Below are 19,717 nucleotides of genomic sequence, written 5' to 3' on the forward strand. Positions count from 1 at the left end.
CAATATCCCGCCCTTTAAATGTAATAGTTCTGTTTGGCATACATACCCTGTATATATTTTTGGTGACCATAGTTCTCAATCTGGCATATATACTTACATTTACTGTTCTGTGCTACCTTAGGTGCCAAATATGTCCAACCTGACATCAAGTGGAATCTACATACAATCCTTTTAAATTGCTGTTTGCACTTTAGAAAGTTACACACAGTCTGTGACTTAATGGTGAACTTTAAATGTATGGCCTGCATTGTTTGCACTTTTAACTCTGCTCCTTAAATTCATGGTCTGTATTGTTGCAACACATTTTGATTAACCTCGCAGTGAGGAAAAGGTTGTAGGATATGAACATGAGTTCCGCCATGTTTGTATCTACCCAACATTTTTGTACATTGTCTGTGGAATTTTTCCATGCTATTGCAAACCTTTTGTGTATGTGCCGACTTGTGTATTCTTGTGTTCCATGCCTTCTGAAAGTAACAAATGGTTGCTAAAATAATTAAACCCTGTGAATCATTTGTGCTTATTGCAAGATAGGATACCACAGGCTGTTTCTATACAATTTGAAGTTGGTCAAGCTCTGCGATTATTTCACTCATTTGCCTTGAAAATGTAGCGTGATAGGCTATTTTCTGGAAAGGAAATTTCCAACAGATTAGTGGTGGCGAGTGTAATCTACTCGCAGACTTGCTTGTTATATAGTATAAATACGAAAGGAGAATTGTTTCTAGTGTTCATTCCTTTCACAGACATACTAACCCAGTGTTGGTTTGTGCCCGTTTGAGCATGAAAAAAAACTGCTCTATTTTACCTCTGACTAGCTGTACTCTTTTAGATTTAAGTGGACAAAAGTGGTATTATCCAGGGTACGATTGTACACTTTCCACAAATGGCACCCCAGATGGAACCTCTACATAGGACATCCAACAGCATTTGAGTCTGTGGCGGAGGTGACACGACCTGACACCGACTGATCGTGGGGGCCCCTGCAAGAGGAGACTGGTTTCTTGCAGCTGCCATCTAAAGTCCTGAACTGCTGTCCCTTGGCAACAGGATCTCCCCAGCAGAGGTTCCAAACTGATCAAGCGAAATGTGGCTGAATTGACGAGTACAGAGAGTCAGACGTCTTCAACAAAAACCTGGTGAGATTGTTCTGGGTTGCTTTATAAGAGTTGTATTTGATTATTGATTTGTAGTTGGTTTTGAGAATTTTATTGCATTACATTGGTTGGGTCTTAGGTTGGACTGGATAAATAGGCCTGTATTCATTGTATTGGAAAGCTTTCTCATTTAGATGGTCTCTGACTTTAAGGGACAATTAGCAATCTAAGGAAATGCCTTTTGCGGTGTTGTTGTTGCGGTTTCATGAGCCCAGGCCTGGATGAGTCCCAACCAGTCCCGGCTGAGGGTAGTCCTGCATGGAAGATGATGACAAAAAATGTGATAAGAGTGAACTTGTGGAAAAGATTATGGCATCGATATACCAAGGGAAATGAGGATTTGAGATGGCCGCTAGATGGTTAATTTGATTTGAGTAAAATTCAATATTTGCAGCAATGTTTGTTTGACTGAAAGGTCAGACAAGCGATGTGGGAAAGTTTCAATAAATGGGGAAAACATGTTACAATTTTAACGACAAAAAGAGAGGGAACTAGAACAGAAAAAGGGAGTGTTGCAAAAAGCCAAGGCATATGACCAACCAAAACAAACTGAAAGCATTGACTGTATGGACAAAGAGTTTAGAATGACCACTAACAAGACATATGTGACACAAGACAAACAACATGAGGACAGGGACGAGGTATTAGAGAGACTACTGGAGAATACCCCACCATATGTCCCACAGGCTCCTGTACCTGCCCCACAGGCACAAAATGTACCACCATAGATGGGTCAGCAGTGAAATGCGCTTTTAGTACCCATTCCAAATGTACCAATTCTTCCTGCCCAATTACAAGGTCAGCAATTGCCTGTCCCACCCAGATCAATACTCAATCTGCCCGCTGTTCAACAGCAGTCATATGTAGGACAAACAATACCTGCACCAAATGTACTGAAAACCCCTCAGGTGCGTTTTATACCAAGACTAGTGACTGGAGGAACACCCTCTGCATCCCAATCAGCTGGAAACACGTCTGCAAGTACCCAGACTTTGACTCGCAAGAATAGTTGTAATTGGAAAGGAGTGGAAGTTGTAGGGAGAACCTAATACCAGATATGGATCACGGAGAGCTGACCCAGAAGAACAGATAGGCCATAGATGGATGGATGACATAAATAATGCCACCATAAATACTGTCATGCCAACAGTGAATAAGTTTGATGTTTTTCAGCAAAACCTACTCATTCAATATATGACTGAAAAGATAAAGGACTGGTGGACATGGTGTAATAAAAATACCCAACAAGAGGTGTAACAATTGTGGAATGATGCGAAAAGCCACATGATCCCTTCCCCAGATTAGCCCCAGGCTGTTGCAAATGGTTTGGGTTGGGGTGCTAAGGTGAGAAAAAAATATCAATAAATGGAAAGAGAATATCCCATGAGGGAAATACACCTCCTTCTTGCATCATCCTGCTGCTGCTGGCGTTACTGTCCAGAGCGCTATTCCAAATTTTGTCCATACCCCGTTGAACAGGAATGAATTAACGGCAATAAAGAAAGATGTGCCAGACTTCAGGAAAAAACCAAAGGGGTTTTATGTAGCCCTAGAGGCAGCCACTAAACTATGTGTAATGACATTCAAGGACTTGGATCGATTTTTTGATGCCCTACTTCCTAGAGAAATATAGAATGGAATACGTAGACATGATGATGTAGTACACTTTGGGCATGCCTGGGGACATTTTGAAAATCTAGACAGACAGAGAAGGCCAGGAGACAGACCAGATCAACCTATACTCGATTTGCCTGATTGCATAATTGCTACTAATAATACCAAGGGAAGACATAAATTGGGATAAAATAACAGCTTGTAAACAAAAGCCTACAGAAGAAGTCTACGACCATTTCACTAGGATGGAGAAAATATTCAGGGCTCACAGTGGTCAGGATTTGGCAACTGTGTCATGGGAAAAGAATGTTTGCTGACAAATTTGTGAATAATTTGATTAAAGAATTAGGAGACTTGATTAAAGTGTCCGAGAGCACCTGGCCAACTAAAGAACCTGCAGTATTTTGAGAATTTCCAGAATATTAATAAAGAAAAGAATGATAAGAAAAGGAAAAAATTGAAAACAAATGTTTTCCTTCAGTAAGCCTTCCCAGATAGGGGAAGACAAAGAGGTATGGGAAATGTAAGGGGAGGTGGAAGAGAGGCTGGCAGAGGCTCATCGGCTCCTGCGCAGCAACAGAGAGCAGGATTAGGCTACAATCAGTGCACCTATTGTTTACAGGAAGGTCACTGGAAGAGTGAATGCCCTAGTCTACAGTGCCAAGGAACTGTTGCGAGAGAAAGAGGTAGTATGGTGCCAGGAAAAAGTGGCACAAATAGGCAAGATTTCACCCAGCGTCAAAATGACAATAGACGTCAGAATTATTTTGATGGCCAACAATGTGTCCTGCCAAGTGGTGTAAAACATCTTCTGATGTCCCTCCGTGATGCTTACAACACTTGATGAGAGCAGATACGGTACAGGAGACTTATCATGGACTCATATGCGTCGACTTTGAGACTGATCCATATCAGAAGACGTTTTACACCACTTGGCAGGACACATTGTTGTGGCCGTTTACTGATCGGTAGGGCACTTAAAAGGAATTAAAGTAAGAATACTTGGGATTGTTCAGCGACCGTTGAAAGAGTGTGGAAATAATATATCCACCAATATTTCACAAATTATCAATAGAACTTCTTGATGCACATTTCTACTCAACTACCCATGACCTCGTGACCGCGAATCTAGCCTTGAAGCAGTCAGTAAGTGATGAAACACCTGTCAGCTGTTTTTTCTTGGTCTGACTACACGCTACGATCTACAACTATTTGAACTCTATCGTTTATTTTTATGAAGAATCAGCCTCTCCCTCAAGTGATCACAGGACGAAGCAGTAATAGTCAACACCTACATCCGTCCAAAAAGCAAAGTAAAAGACTCTGAACCTCTAATTGACTAATTACTAAATTACATAAGTAAGTTGTGAACACCAAACTTCATCCTCTCGGGGGATCTGAACCACCACCTCCAAGGTACGTCGCTGGAGGAGGTAGTGCGGAGTCAATCCCTATACTGGAACATACCATCACAAAGTGGGAACTCCCATGGGAAAACGAACAGCAAAACCAGACACATACTGGACGATATAGAACACCTCAACCTCAGGGCACTTAGCGGAAAATTCCCCTCTGGTGGCCACCTTCTCCTCTTCCTCAACTTGCTCAACATTGTATTACACCTTCATTAGCCTCCCACTGTTTAATTGCATACTTGCATTCCACTTAGGGGACAAGGGTGACCGCGACCATCGACCGCAAGAAATGCACCTATTAGCAACCGCACACCCACTTTACAGCCTGAAAGAGGCCTCGGACTGCATTTACACAATCAACTTTAAGAGAATCAAATTTGCTGTAGCAAATATTGAGACCCTGTCAGCATCAGCAATGGACTTGTTACAAGCACATACAGGAGCATCAAATAGTCACATAATCAGATGGGAATGCTTTACTGCTAGTCTGGCAGACCTACATGCCACATCACCGAAAACAAACCCCCATCAGGACTCAACCAAGGGAAGCAGGATCATGAATGGCCAACGGATACAATTAAAGAAAATTAAAAGAGCGATAAATAGCATTCTAAGATCTCTTCGATACAGCCCAGTTAGAACAATCCTCCACACACTCCTCCAACAACAAAGATCCTCACTCAAAAACCTGAAGTGGGAAATTAACGGAGCACGGGAGGACAAGCTTTTGGGAAAAATGACTGCATGACATCAACCACGACGACAGTGCACGCTTCTGGGAACGGTAAATAAGATAATGCAACCACACCATGGAGGAATTGCATCTCACATTTCGGAGGAGACCTGGGTACATTTTTTAAGTGACCACTTCAACCACCAAACTGGGCAAAAAGGTCTAAGGGACCAATTCAACCACCACAAAAAGCAGAAAGCCAGATATCCAGGAAAACTGTAGAGTACTGCACCACAGGAGACCTACTATAGAAGGACAACATCATACCCACGCCGGACATAACAGAAGTACTGGAGTATGAAGAAGCCATGGTTTCACGTATTCACTGGATAAGGCAAAAAATTGCAAAAGGAAGGAAGGGGCCCTGGGCCCGAATGGCATTCCACCAGAGCTTTTCAAACACAGGGCGGATGACTGGGTTGGAATCCTTGGCCCTCTCTTCCAGGAAGTTAGTTCCCTCTGCATAACTCCAGCATCATGGAAAGGCTCAACGATTTCTCCAATCCACAAAAACGGAGATATGTCTCTACCACAAAACTACCGTTTGGTGGCCTTAATCGACAATAAGACAATATATTTTGCAGGCACTGTGCTGGCGGAACTCTCATCTTGGGCAGCGGAGAAAGCAGTAATTCCATTTATCCAGACAGGATTCTGCAAAATGTCGGGCACAACAACAAACATCCTGGCCATCTCACTACTTATAGATGCGGCAAAGACCTCTAATCCCCCATTACACCTTTGCTTCATAGACTTCAGTGCAACCTTTGATCATGTCGATCGGGCAAGGCTGTGGGGTAAGCTGGCCCGCTGGGAAATTCCCCAACCTCTACTAAACATGTTGATACTTCTTCACACGGATACATGGGTACAGGTAAAACTAGGAGCAGGCACACACCTTTCCAGGCGACCAACAACCAAAAGCCTGAAGTAGGGGTTTGTGCTCGCTTCCACCTTATTTAATCTATTTTTGGCCGACTTAATGCAGGAACTCATCAGAAACTCCATGCGCCAAAGCTAGGAGGAAAGACCTTAACCAGTTTCCTATATGCTGACGATGTGGTCCTGGTCAGTCACACACAGGTGGGTCTGCAACATCCCCTCAACAAAATGCAGTATTATGCTACAGAGAATAGCCTGAAGGTTAACTATGGAAAAACATGAACAATGACCATCAATAAAAAGAGAAAAAGACCATGGACCTGGCACCTGGGCAGCAGAAGAATATAAGTAACTGGGCATCGTTATCGACAAAGAAGGTCTCTTTGCCCAACAGAAAGAAGTAATCAAAAGTAAAGGGCTGGCGATAACAGTAACACAAAAAATCTCAAATCAAAACTGATGGGGCCCATTTGAAGTCCCCTTCTCAGGATTGCACAAGCCAAAATTCTTCCAATAGTCACCTATGGCAGCAAATCCATGCAAGGTAGAGACACAAAGATACTGGACAGCACTGTAGTCAAAGCATACAGAATCATGTTCAGCTTTCCAAAACACACCTCGCCAGCTCAGATACGACTGGAGTTCTGCCTATTAAGACAATTCTTGGCCAGGAATGGAGCTTACATTATCTGTAAAATAAGATCAAGAATGCCACGGCAAACACCTTTAAACAACTATTAAGGCATTAATTACTACAGAGATATACATCATCGGCAAGAAGCTACCTCCAGGAGTCCCTGACAACAACTGGGCTGTCTCATCTCTGAAACTTACACATGGACGATACAGGCTTCAAAAAACTGTAATGGAAAGCAATAAAACAACTTTCACTTGTGGAGGACACGGCCATTTTCTCAGCTCAAGCTCACGCCTGGATAACCTTAAGTAACTACAGAGCTCTACTCAGCACACACTTCCTGCCACTTATGTGGCAATGGGACAGAAGACCTGCAGCACCTTCTTAGTACCTGTTAGGAGCTGCTGGACCAAAGAGGCATCCGTTCCCGGAGGCAAGCAGTGTTTGCCTGTTTTAGGCCTGAAGACCCAAAGCTTAACTGTAGGCTGGTAAAATTTCACATGCTGGTGGAAAAGAAAATGCCACCAGCCACGGTAACGGAACAGGTACATGGACACACCGACCCCCGCAGATTCTGAGCCGCAAAGCATCGGCATGCTCCGCTCACCAACCCCGTACTAGGTATGAGAACACCAATGACAGAGTGAACATTGTTAACAATATACTCAGTGCTTTAAATGGGCCGGTACTCACAGGTATTGAGTACCGGCACTTCTTGTTTTTAACAAGCTGAGTACCGGCACTTTTCCAGTGCCAAGGAGAGTCCCGGTACTCTGATTCAGAAGGTGGGCACTGGGTCGATGCCTGAGGGCCGGTGGTGGCCCGTTTATTTGGCGGCATGTTAGCCGTTTTGGCGTCTGTATCATTCAGCTGAACGGCCTGCTGCAGGGGCAAGTGGGCCTCTGCTCCTTGATGGAATCTCTTAGTCCTCAACTGCCCCTGCCAGGCCTCCATGCTGGGTCATCTTGTTAGTGTATTGCACATCAGCTGCCAGGGGCACAGTGATGTGTGCAGCCTGATTGGGTGGGAGGGAAGAGAGCCTGCATAAGTGACCGTGCCATTGTAACCGCTTGGCCTCCGACTGAGGCCTGACTCACTTGCTTCTGCAAATCCACCCCACCCCCCTCCACCTGCTGGGACATTGGCTGGGATAGGGTGGTGGAGATGGCCTACGTGGTCTGCCTGGAGCCCAGGTGAGGTGGGAGGAGGTCTACTGACCTGCCCATCAGAGGCCAGTATTGTTCTTCCCCTGACCTCTACCCTGCTGGACTATGTGCATGCTCACGGCCCTGCAGTGTGCACTGTTTGTCACTGCCGTGTGGCCTTCTGCCGAGGGAAGAGAAAGGAGAATGGGGTGAAAGAAGTTGAAGAGTGAGGGGGCAGAGAGAGAATGAGCAGAGGAAAGTTTAAAGGGGGGAAAATAGAGACAGAGGGGTAAGTACAGACAGAGATGGGGAAGACATCGAGACAGCAATGGAAAGAGTAAGAGAGGCACGGAGCTGGCAGATTAGAAATAGAAAGAGTGATAGTAGAGGATTATAGGATACCTTTGGGGTAAAGAGAGTGGGGCAGCGAGAGAAATGGGAGAGAAGTGAGTGGGAAGGGATCGAGAGATTAGAGATGTGAAGATTGACAGAGTGTTTGTCTGCTTGTTTGTGTGTGTTTGCCTGGTTGTGTGTATGTTTGTGTGAGAGAGAGAAACTCAATCAGAGAGTAAGAGAATCAGGACACCCAGGAGGTATTTGAAAAGAAATGTGTCCAATGATTGTTATTAAAGATGCTCTGCCAGTCTCTCGTCCTGGTGCACATTGATGCTTAGCCTGAAAGGGCTAATAGTACTGTTGATGGCTTGGCTGCATTCAGGGTTTAGAAGCTCCTTGCATTGTTCCCAGAAGTACTTCACACCACCCTTAGCATATGTACCTCTTAATCTGCACATATGGAAAGTTTGAGACAACTGTCAAGGGCAATACAAGGGCAACATTAATACTCAATAACAGTGTTTTCTATCACCATGTCTCCCCCCCCCCCCCCCCCGCCTCTAACTCCGTCCACTAGCCACGCCCCTAACTCAATCGAATGAGTACCTGCACTTATTTGTTTCCATTTAAAGCACTGAATATACTATCTATCCAACCATCATGCCAGGGGAAATAATGGTTGGTTTATACAACTTTACTGCACAACACTTTGCACTAAGTAAAAGTCTCAGAATAAGTTGCCTAACATTTTATAGAAAATTTTACATACAAATGTTATTTCTGTATATCTATAGTTTTAATGCGGTTTGCTTTTTGTGCATGGGTCCTTATCTACGCTGCACTAGGAAGGGGTACAAAAGGACAGTGTGAACTTTGATAACAATACACTATCAATCAAAACTATCTGGCCAAGAACATTACTGTCTGGTTAAAACAACTATAGCACTTTACATGTAGGGGAAAATTAATGACCAGTTGCCAAATATTTTAAGCATGTTATCTTACTATGTATATTTATGGTTTTAAAAAGCTGCTTGATTGTTATGCACTGGTATTTATTAACTAGACAATAAACTTAAGCACACATTTGGCAGTTGAATGTCGCTCACAAGTATAATCAAACCATGGAAATGTCACACATAAGCAATTGATAACTTGGCAGCTGTGTTCTGATGATAAACAAAATCATCTAGGTGGATGGAAATTCGTAAGAACAGAAGACTCAGAGCAAGTTTAATTTATTTGCCAGTCTTTAATGGTCCTCTTTCGTCTACTTCTCAACACGATACAGGGAGATCAGATTATTATACTCTGCCAGTAAAAAATAAATCTAGGATACACAAATCAAGAGTAAAAGTCTTGATTATCTTCGAGGCAAAAAACATCCCACAATGGAATGATCCCTTTATGTCATAATTACGTCTCAACATCACGTGCCTTTTCAAACATACCGAATATAAAACACGATGTTTTAAACGCTATCCTACCTTTAGGGTTATTAATGCGCAGAAAATAAAAAAAATTAACCTACCAGTTGAGTGAAATGCCTGGGGGTAGCCAAGGACGCCGGCACAACAAACAATCTGCGAGCTCAGTCGCACTCAGCTTCGCCAGCCTGTCATCGGAGCTGAGCGAACCCACTCAGTCTGCGTGGTTACTGCAAGCATCAGATAGTACCCCTGGCACTGAAAGGGAAAGAGGACTACTACGTCTTGCTCTTCCCGTTCCGGCGCAGGGCGCTTTCTCGTGACGTCAATGCGCAGTGATCGTCCCTCCCCCGGTGACAGTGCGAGTGCTGCCACTGGAACATGGCCGGTAGCACGGGAAGCTGGAGGAGGCATTGCCCCCTTCTGCATCGGCAATGTTGTGCGGGCGATTACTGCAACTTAGTCTGAAGCCAATTGAGGTCTTGCGCCGAGAACGGAGTCTGCACCGGCCACCTGCCTGTAGGTATCACGGGTACAGCAACTGATGGAAGGGAAACAAAACTAGAACGTGACAATTTATGTTCTCGCAAGGGGCATATGAGTTTGTGTGGTTCCGAGGAGTGCTTAGTCTGTGTCGACTCTGGGTTCAGGCTCAAAACTGCGAGTATCATTGCTGTGTTTAGTGGTCACTTTTAGTTGCTGCCAGTGTTGTTTATGGGATTGCGCCTCTTTTCCATGGCTCTAGTGGAGTCTCACGCCTTTGCCCCAAGTCATATTGACATCAGAAAGCACCGATTGGGGGGCGGGGGGCGTTGCTGCCCAGAGCGCGCACGCCGCTCTAGGGGTCTGTGCCGCCCAGGTAGGGGGAAATGTCATTGGGTATCAAGGGATTTCTTATTTGTGTCGCCTCTATCATTACTGATGTTGACACTCTATGAATATCTGCAGTGCTGTCTGCTTGCGCTCTGAGCTGTGGATTCTCCTCCATGCTCGTACGTACATGAACGGGGTTCACGCTACCGATTATCTGCACGTAAGGGCGCTTTAAGGAAATGACAACAGAAAGCGGCAGTGATGCAGCTCTTTGCATCTGTCATCATGAGTCATTGTTTGTTCACAACAAATGTTGTGAAAGCTGCCGCCACCTCTTTAGTGGGCTCCTTGGGTAAGTTGTGCCTTGTCTTTCATTTACCTTCATCTTCCCTTTCTGTTTTGATCTCTTCTATCCAAACCCTGTCAAAGTCGATACAACTATTTTCCAAGCTTACATTTGATATTCTTTTGAGTCCCAGTTGTTTTTCTTCCATTCAAATCATTATAGCATCGTGTGTTAATTTCTACTGCGCCGCAATAGATTGCCTGTGAGGAATTCTATTCTGTAAAGAAAACCTTCTGTTTACACTTTCTTGATGGAAAGGTGGTAGTTCAGAGGTCCGAACAGATATACTGTTGCGGAATGATGAAAGACGAGTTCTTGATATAGTAAATATATTTATTATAAGAATAAATATAAGCCTACATTTTCTTAGTACATGCTAGGTACAGGCTAGATAGTTCGTTTAGGAAACCACTCTTCACATGGCTAGATTATAAGTGAGCAGCATTTGTATTGTTGTGAGCCTTTGTTCAAAGCGGCGTCAAAAGAATTGAGAGGAGACTGACAGTCAAGCCCCCCCCCCCCCCCAAGATGACGCAGCACTTTCGTTATGTCTAAAGAGGTGCCTTCATGTTGTATTGTAATTGCATTTATATATCGCTTACTACCCCTTATGAGGCGTCCAAGCGCTTTTTCGGCGAGTAGCATGGTACTCCAGGTCCCATAAAGGATTAGTGGTAAATTTAGTATAGTGAAACTTGAAAGTAATTTGAGTGGTGGATGTTAGTTATTTGGATTGAGAAGGGTAGTGGAGGAATAGAAGAGAGGAAAAGGTGTGCATTTATATAGTGCTTGGTAACTCTTGAAGCGCTTTTTCCACAAGTAGCACACTACTCCGGAACTCATAAAGGATTGGTGGTGAATTAGTATAGTGAAATATGAAATTGATTTGAGTGATGGATATGTTAGTCTGTTAATTGGATTGAGAAGGATAGTGGAGGGATAGAAGAGGGAAGGATTTGGAAATCTTTTTTTGTATTTTTGTAGCTCATAGCAGTAGGAGGAGGCTTCGGATGAGTAAAAGGGAGGTGGAGGAGGAAGAGTCAGAGGGAAGGGGTTAGGAAGTGGTTAAAAATACTTGTTTTAGGGGATCTGAATAGTAAAAGAGGTATACAATGTTGCAAGGAGGAGTAAAGTAGGGATCATAGTAGTGGTATGAGGTTTGGGATGAATGAGAGACTGGAGGTAGAGGATGTATTGAGAGCAGAATAGTGCGAGAAATAAGGTAGTGCATTGGATATGCTGAATTAGAAGAAAAATAATAAATATATAAATCCATAAGTATATAGAAGGTATATAGATGATAGTATATGTAGATTAAAGATGCATTAAGTAAACTCCGGCTTTCAAGTATTGTTGTACTTTAAATTAATTTTATGTATATATATATTTTTTGTAATTCAATAGTGAAGCAATAGTAGATACATAGTTATGATAAAAGGTTTACTTATTTATGCAGGCACTTATATACATGTTAAAAACATACAATAATGTAACTATCAGCAATATGTACATTTGTTAAGCAGAACTAATGGATATCTATATTTCTTAAAAACATGATTATTCTACACGTTTATACAAAGCAAATTACATATATGGTATATATCTATAGTACAAATAAATGCTTGTATACAGAGGGCTATGATGTATATTTATGTTTGCGTATGGTGGTTATGTGGGTGAAGAGCCAACTCTTGAGTAGTTTTCTGAAGATAAGGTGGTTATCTGTGGATATTATGTTGGGGGGCTGAATAGTTCCATAGTTTGGCTGCTTGAACAGAGAAGGACGTGTCACCCATGGTTTCTTCTCGTACATTGGGATTTTGAGACAAGGTTCCACTCTAGAGCAGAGGTTCCTTTGTTGAATGTGGTAATTTTATTCCTGATGAAGAGCAGTCCTGTTCCATGTATCACTTTGTGGGTGATACAAAGCAGCTTGAATGTGGATCTTCTGGCAACCAGTAACCAATGCAGGGCTTTCAAGGGAGGGAAGATGTGGTCTTGCTGTTTTATATGTAAAAGTAGTCTGGCAGCTGAGTTCTGAATCAGTTGTAGTCTTTTCATGGTCATTAAAGGGGATCCGTGGTAAAGGCTATTGGTGTAATCGAGTTTGGACAGACACAACAAGAGAGATGGTAGCCTGGACCTTGTGTGGAAATCTCAAATGGGTGAAGATTAATCGCAGAGTTTTTAAAGTAACAAAGCTTGGTTTTGCTAGTTTGTCCACTTGGGCATTCATTGATAGCTTGGAGTCCATGGTCATTCTGAGGTTTCTTACTTCCTTTGCTACTTCAGACTGTGTTCCCAGATCATCAGGTCACGCGGCGGGCGGGTCATAATGTTCCCAATCGCTACATGTGAGTATTTCCATTTTGGAAGTATTCAGTTTGAGATGGTGCCACTCCATCCATTGATCCACGGCTCTGAGACAAGTGCAAATTGACGAGTTTCCAATGTATTTTGGGCGTTCCTCTTAAAGGAGTATTTGTGTGTGTGTCATCTGCATAGTTACAGCACGTGTTGACATCGATTGATCAGTGCCGGTAATGACTTCATGTAGAAGCTGAAAAGCATAGGCGAGATGATAGACTTTTGGTACCCCTTCTTTTGTGAAGTACGGTTTAGACGAGTAAGGAGGGTATGGATGACATTAGTTCTGTTGCGAAGGTAGGATGTGATCCAGTCTAGAGCAGTTCTCTCTATGCCGGCTTTGTAGAGTCTTTATATCAGAGTGTCATGGTCAACTGTGTCAAAGGCATGCCGAGAAGTCCAAGAGAAGTAGCCCAGTAACCCCGTTGCGGTCAACTGTGTGTTTCTGGTCATCCCAGATGGCAAGGAGAGCAGATTCTGTGCCTCTTCCTGGAAGGAATCCTGTTTGGAAGTCTGAAAGTATGGCATTATCTTCAATGGATTGTGACATCTGGTTGAATGCTGCTCTTTCTATCAGTTTGCCCAGGAAAGGTCCATTTGTAATTGGTCTGTAGTTGTGAGGGTTCAGCAGGTCCAAGTTTGTTTTCTTCAGTAGTATTCTGTAGTATTGTTTCTTTAAAACACATAAGAAGGCATGGGCAAACTCTATAAAGCTTACAGAGTACTTTTTAAAACACGCGCGCACACTTATTGTTCTGCAGTAAAAGTTTCTCTCAAACTTTAGGTCAGACGTGAAAATCGACAATACAACATTACAGTTCATAAGTAAAGGAAAACCGAAAATGCAACGTGAATTAAACGCAAAACTGGAAAAATAGAGTAAGCTGAGTAAAACGTGCAGTAAGAACTGAATAATTTTAAGCTGGCTTGAGCAAAACGCCTTCAGTATTGAAATCCAGCTGGAGCAGCTTTTCTGCTGCGGATAGATTACTTCACGTGGAGAGCTGCAATGATTACTTTAATAGGAGGACCAACCAAAGAAAAATCCCTTTGAGGTGATGTACTTAGAGCACCTCCATCTGTACCTTAATGGGCAACATCCATAATCAAGGGTGTAAACCCTATTTGAAAGATGCAAAGAAAGTATTTGTATCTCTCTTTACATTTGTGCAAACTGTTTCCTTTAGGGTTTTTGGATTGATTCGAGAGATATCTTGAGAACCAGTGGTAGAAGTAGCTGGCAAACTCCTTATGAGACTTCGGGGTCCTCATTCAGGATTTTTAATTGGCTCTTTCCATTTTACATCATGATCTGAAGCTGGAAAAGTAGTTGAGCAAGAGGTGGTTGGCATTGATGATCTTGCCAACAAAACGATGGGTGTGTGATGGGCCAGTAATTGACCAGATCATCAGTGCTTATTGTGGGTTTCTCCTGGAGAGGAAAGGTCTAAGCTATCTTGAGAGTTGGAAACGTCCTAAGAGAATGGAGATGTTGAGTATGGGTGAGAGCTTATCTGGAGAGAGCTTTGATGATGGACAAGCAAGACATCATATTCACAGGAGGTGGCTTTGATGGAGGCTTGGTCTGGTGCCTTATTGGACTAATGCGTCATAGGGGCCTTTGTTCCACCTCAAGGTCACAGGTTCAAATCCCGATGGGTCCGCTCAGCCTTTCATTAGGTCAATAAAATGAGTACTATTTAGCTGGGTAACAATAAACATCTGTTATTCAGCCCCGAGATACCCTCAAGGTGAGCGTGTGCTTTACAAATGCTTATCTTATGTTAAGTTAGGATGTTTGTGAGGTCTGTGAAAGACAGTTTTGAAGTATGGCCATGGTAGAATGCAGCACACAGGGAAGGATATACTAGATGAAGCAGGCTTGCTGTCTGTTTGTGGTCTGATCTTCGGTGTTTTTTACCTAAAATAGAGCTTGATGGCATTACTCTTGTCGGTGGAGTGTGCTATTGGTGGGTCAGGTATTGCATTGATGCACTGCTTAACATGAAGAGCGTTCTGCTTCTGTTGTTGATTTATTTATGAAGTTGGTATAGTATTTGACTTTAGCCTATTATGTGCTAAGTTGCCTGCTTGTTGTGTTGACACTTGTGTTGTGCAAAGTCATCCGATGTTCTGTTTTTCTTCTAATGTCTTTCCTATCTTCAGATGGAAAATTTGTAGTTGGTCAGGAATTTGGAGTACCAAGGTGCTCACGGCTTCAGCTTGCACTTGCATGTTTTAGTTGGAGGGTGGTTTTCCAGAAATTAGTTAAAGCCCTTTAGAAGGGAGTTGATGTTAGAGTGGAGGTGCAGGGCAAGCAATGCATTCATGCTTGGATTGTCAATGGAGAAGTCTTTGAATAATCGGAAGTTTTGTCATCTTTTGAGTTGACCTTGCTTTGTTGGTTGGATGGTGATGGGACTGGTGGTGTTCGATCTACCTTAAAGAAATGGGGGTTACATGGGTGATGAATTCTGGGTCAAGGTTGTGACTATTGGAGTGTGTTAGTTTAGTGACCTGCTGTACCATATTTAGTGTAGTGATGAGATTGTGAAGAGTGTCTCTTGTTATCATAGAAGTTATCTTAGAAGTTGATGTTGCTAAAGAGGGGTGTGTGGGTATGTGAGATGGATGAAATTGTGAAGAGGTCTTAGAATTTGACTATGAAATCTTTGATCTGTTAAAGAGGCCTGTTGATGAGGATGAAGGTGGAGGATTTGGTTCCTGGAGAAAGCGAAACAACCTGTGAGGTTACCCATAGATTTGAGTGTTGGCTAGTTGTCTAGGCTGCAGAAAGAATTGCAGATGACCGTGATGTTTCCTGCCTTCTTATGAGCACACTTTGAACGCAAGATCCTGTAGCATTTGGGAAGAAGACTGTGTAGCATGTGAGGCAAGACGTGCTTCTTTGATGAAGTGTGTTGAGGTTGTGATCGGTGACCAGGTCTGTGATGCCTGGAACCTGTTTTACTGCAGAGCATGCCTGTATTACTTCAGTGAAGCCTATCATTATTTATTGTTGCTACTAACTAAAGTCAAGTCTGAACTTTTAAGACTTCACTTCTAATATAGCACGTTATATTGTGAAAACCTTTTAAAATTCTACAAGTGTTTAATAGAATATATGTTGTGCATAAGACCTTTTTTTTTTTTTTTGAATGGCTTTAAGCTTTTGTAGTCTGTAACACCACAATTTTATATATTTTATTTTTATACTTAACGTGTTTTCTTTAGGTCTTCTCTAGAGACAGCTTTAGTTTTGGCACCCTCATATTTTCTAAAAAAATTAAAATATATGTAATAACAGTACATATATTTACATATATCAAGGGGTTTTGGGCCAGCCCTCTTCATCAATTGGTCTGTTAAGTCTCATTAATAATTTGCTTATGCCCACCACATCATATAGTATTAGCCTTTGGGTCAGCTCACTTTAGCTGCTGGTATTCTTCACAGTGAGTAGTGGCATGTAGCGTGTTACAATTTTCAAGCTATTTGTTAATCAACCAATAGTTCCAAAAATGCACCCACTCAACTCAAATAAAACTATGTATTTCTGAACACAAGCACAATATTCATCAACATAATATCACTTCAAGTGCATGAATTTGATGTTCTTTTTATGAGTTCATACACAATGTGTGTCAGTTCAAATTTCAGATAGTAGAAATATTAAATCCCAAATCAGACATGGCTATCAAGAAAAGATTCCTACAGAGGAAAATCTGTTGGCTGAAATGATAGGACACCATTCATCTTACAGGTCTTAAAGACATGGTAGAAATGTCTTGTTTTCCATAAAATACATGTGCATTGTATTTTCCTCATGTATATTTTGCGTTAGTTTAGCCTCACAAGTGCTGTTCAGTTGCATTTTATTAATTTATTTTCATTCAGTATATAGTTCTCGAGTTAGATAGTTGTGCCACTACTCTACTTATTGATCATATCAATAAGCATGCTATATAAGATCTCAGTCAGACTTTCTGTGCACCAGCTACCCACTCTATCTCACAAGTTTCGTTGTTTGACTCTTTATTTCATGCAGTGACTCAGAGTTTAAACACTTTCTCATCATACACACACTTTAAAATGGCCATCCCAGTAGATACAATTATCACTTCATCTTTGCTGCATCACTATGTTCTTCATATGACACACTTAATTGCTTTCACAACCCGGTAGCGCTGTTGAGGATCTTTCAACAGCAGGGAGCTCACAAGTTGCAGGCAACATGCAGCCTATGAGATGGCTGCTTCAGCGGTACTCTTTTTACCAGCACAAGCTGGATGTCCACAAATTGTGGTGTGCATTCGTCATAGCGTGCAACATAAAACATGTCAATATGCCCATTTTAGAACTTACAGTGGGGATATAACCGCACAAGAAAAACGGGGCCATTCTCAGAGGTCCATCTCGGGCAAGGGGGGGGGGGGAAGGTCGATACCATGATAGTCCGCCCATCGGGTCCATATTTTGTGAGGTTTAGCAGGGCATCCTCGGGCCTCAAAAACAGCAATCTCAGCCCCCATACATTTATCCAGCTCACTTTTCCATTTGCCTATAGTCGGGGGCGATGTTGCCTTCCACATTTGAGCAATGTCCCTCTTGGCCACCGTGAGAGCTCAAAACAATAGGTTCTGCTTATACCTATTCCCCCCGATATCCTCTGTCGAATGTAGCAAGAAAAGTCGTGGATCAAGTGGGAGATCCCATGACAGCACCTGGTGGAGGCATGATCTGATTCGATGCCAAAACGGCTGCAATGTCGAGGAGCTCCAGACTGTGTGTAAGAATGTCCCCTCCTCCCCATCCCACCTCAGACACATCGGAGATTGGATAACACCCATCTGCCACAGGCACACCCTTGTGTAATAAGCACGGTGCATATATTTGAATTGAATGAGCCGAAAACGCATGGAAAATGCCGCGCCCCTTGGGCTGGCGATGGCTTCCACCCAGTCGTCATCGGTGATTTCTGGTATATCAGCCTGCCATGCAAGTCGTGTCTTGTCCAGTGTGGTGGGTGTGTGAGTGGTCAGTGTGTGATATACCTGTTTGATCTTGTGAGGTCCGAGATCTCCCGTAAACAACTGGCCCTCTAGGGCCTGAAACTCAGGGAGGGAATCTAGTGTATGGATCTGAGGGAGGAGTGCGTGTCGGAGTTGAAGAAACTTATAAAATTGTGATTTATGTAAATCGAAATCAGCCTGCAGTTGTTGAAATGACTTCATTGTGGTACCACGCATTACATCCCAGAGGGTCGAGATCCCAACGCAGTCCCACCCTCCAAACCCCTTCAGCGTCGTCACGGAGCGGAGGTATGTGCTCTGCCATAGGGGAGTCATTTGAGTAAGTGTCTCCCGCCAGCCTATCTGTCGGGTCTTAGCCCGCAAAAGTTGTATCACAACCCTACCAGCCGGCGGCAAGTGATCAAGATGGACGGAGCTGTATAATAGATGAAGAAGCGGGACCTAGTCCATTACTGCATGTTCAACTGAATATGCTGGATCCATGGGGGAGTTGTACCACCATTCGTTTATTACCAGAATATGAGACGCTACATAATAAGCATAAATATCTACTGCGGCGATCCCTCCGCAATATGTAGATTGTGTACATGTACGGAGCGCCACCCTGACCGCCCCTCCGTTCCACATACATTTATTTTGTATGTCTGCGACTTGCGCAAACCATGAGCGTGGAATGGGGTAAGGATAATTCTGGAGTCGATAGAGGATCCGGGGCAGTGACACCATTTTAAAAATGGCAGAGCGCCCATACAGGGAGAGAGGGAGAGAACACCACACAGCAGTTTCGCTGTTAAGGCCAGCCAATAACGGAGTAATATTGCGTGCCCAGGTGTGACCTTCGGACACGGGGAGATATATTTGCAGAGATCCTTGATGCCATCAGTCGCCCGGGAGAGTTGCGAAGCCCAGGTGTCGCATCCCTGATGCCTGTACACCGGGAATAATATAGATTTGGCGGGGTTAGCGTGAAGGCCCGCAGGTCCCCCTAAAACCCTGAGGATTTCCAATATACGGGGTCACGAATACCATGGATCCGTCATAAAAAAGAGAGCATAGTCCGCGTATAAAGCTATATGGTCAGAGCATGACCGGGACCAGTCGAATCCTCGAAGGACCGGGTCGCTCCTAACCCACGCCGCCAGGGGCTCATTTGCAAGCGCAAACCATAATGGGGATAGGGGACAGCCCTGCCTAGTACCCCGCTGGATAGAGAGAGGCTGTGAGTAGTGTCCCTCAACCCGGACTGACGCCGTCAGTTCTGTGTAAAGCAGGCATACATACGTCAAGAAGCGAGGTCCAAAGTTTATCGCCTCGAGGAGCTGGAACAAATATACCAAGCTCAGGGAGTCGAACGCTTTATCTATGTCGGCGAGAAGCAGGGCGGCTGGTCGGCCCAACGTTGGGGCTGCCGCCATGGCATTATGTACTCGTCAAATATTATGTCGAGTAGCCCTGTGTGGCATAAAGCCCGACTGATCCGGGTGGATCAGGTCACCAATACAACTCCGCAGGCGATCGGCTAACACCTTCCCCAACAGTTTTGGTTAAAAGTTTATAAGAGAAATGGGGCGATACGAAGAGGGGTCATCCCGGGGGCCGGCCGGGCTTATGGAAAAGCACTATTTCTGCGTGGCGCCAATCCCTTGGCAAAATGGCGGACTCCGTGGCCTCCTGAATGGTCGCCAACAAATGGGGCCCTAAGGTGTGTATGTTTCGGCCTTAGAAATTCCATTGGGAACCCGTTTGGTCCGGGAGCGCGACCAGGATGGAGCGCATTAAGGGCCCCAGTAATCTCATCTGTAGTAATTGGAG

At 43.6% G+C, this 19,717-nt stretch overlaps 2 protein-coding genes across 2 annotated transcripts in view; one reads left to right on the forward strand and one right to left on the reverse strand.

Annotated features, from left to right (window-relative positions):
• The window catches only part of ELMOD2 (ELMO domain containing 2), a 165,587-nt gene extending 155,959 nt beyond the window's left edge, over positions 1-9,628 (reverse strand). Inside the window, exon 1 of the mRNA XM_085641603.1 lies at positions 9,451-9,628. The gene's annotated coding sequence lies outside the window, so the exon portion shown is untranslated. The remainder of the gene's footprint in view (positions 1-9,450) is intronic.
• A 45-nt stretch (positions 9,629-9,673) lies between these two features.
• USP38 (ubiquitin specific peptidase 38) overlaps positions 9,674-19,717 on the forward strand; it is a 216,248-nt gene continuing 206,204 nt past the window's right edge. Inside the window, exon 1 of the mRNA XM_085641602.1 lies at positions 9,674-9,865. The gene's annotated coding sequence lies outside the window, so the exon portion shown is untranslated. The remainder of the gene's footprint in view (positions 9,866-19,717) is intronic.

This window comes from Triturus cristatus, chromosome 2_2 (genome assembly GCF_964204655.1).
Source record: "Triturus cristatus chromosome 2_2, aTriCri1.1, whole genome shotgun sequence".
Taxonomy (NCBI): Eukaryota; Metazoa; Chordata; class Amphibia; order Caudata; family Salamandridae; genus Triturus; species Triturus cristatus.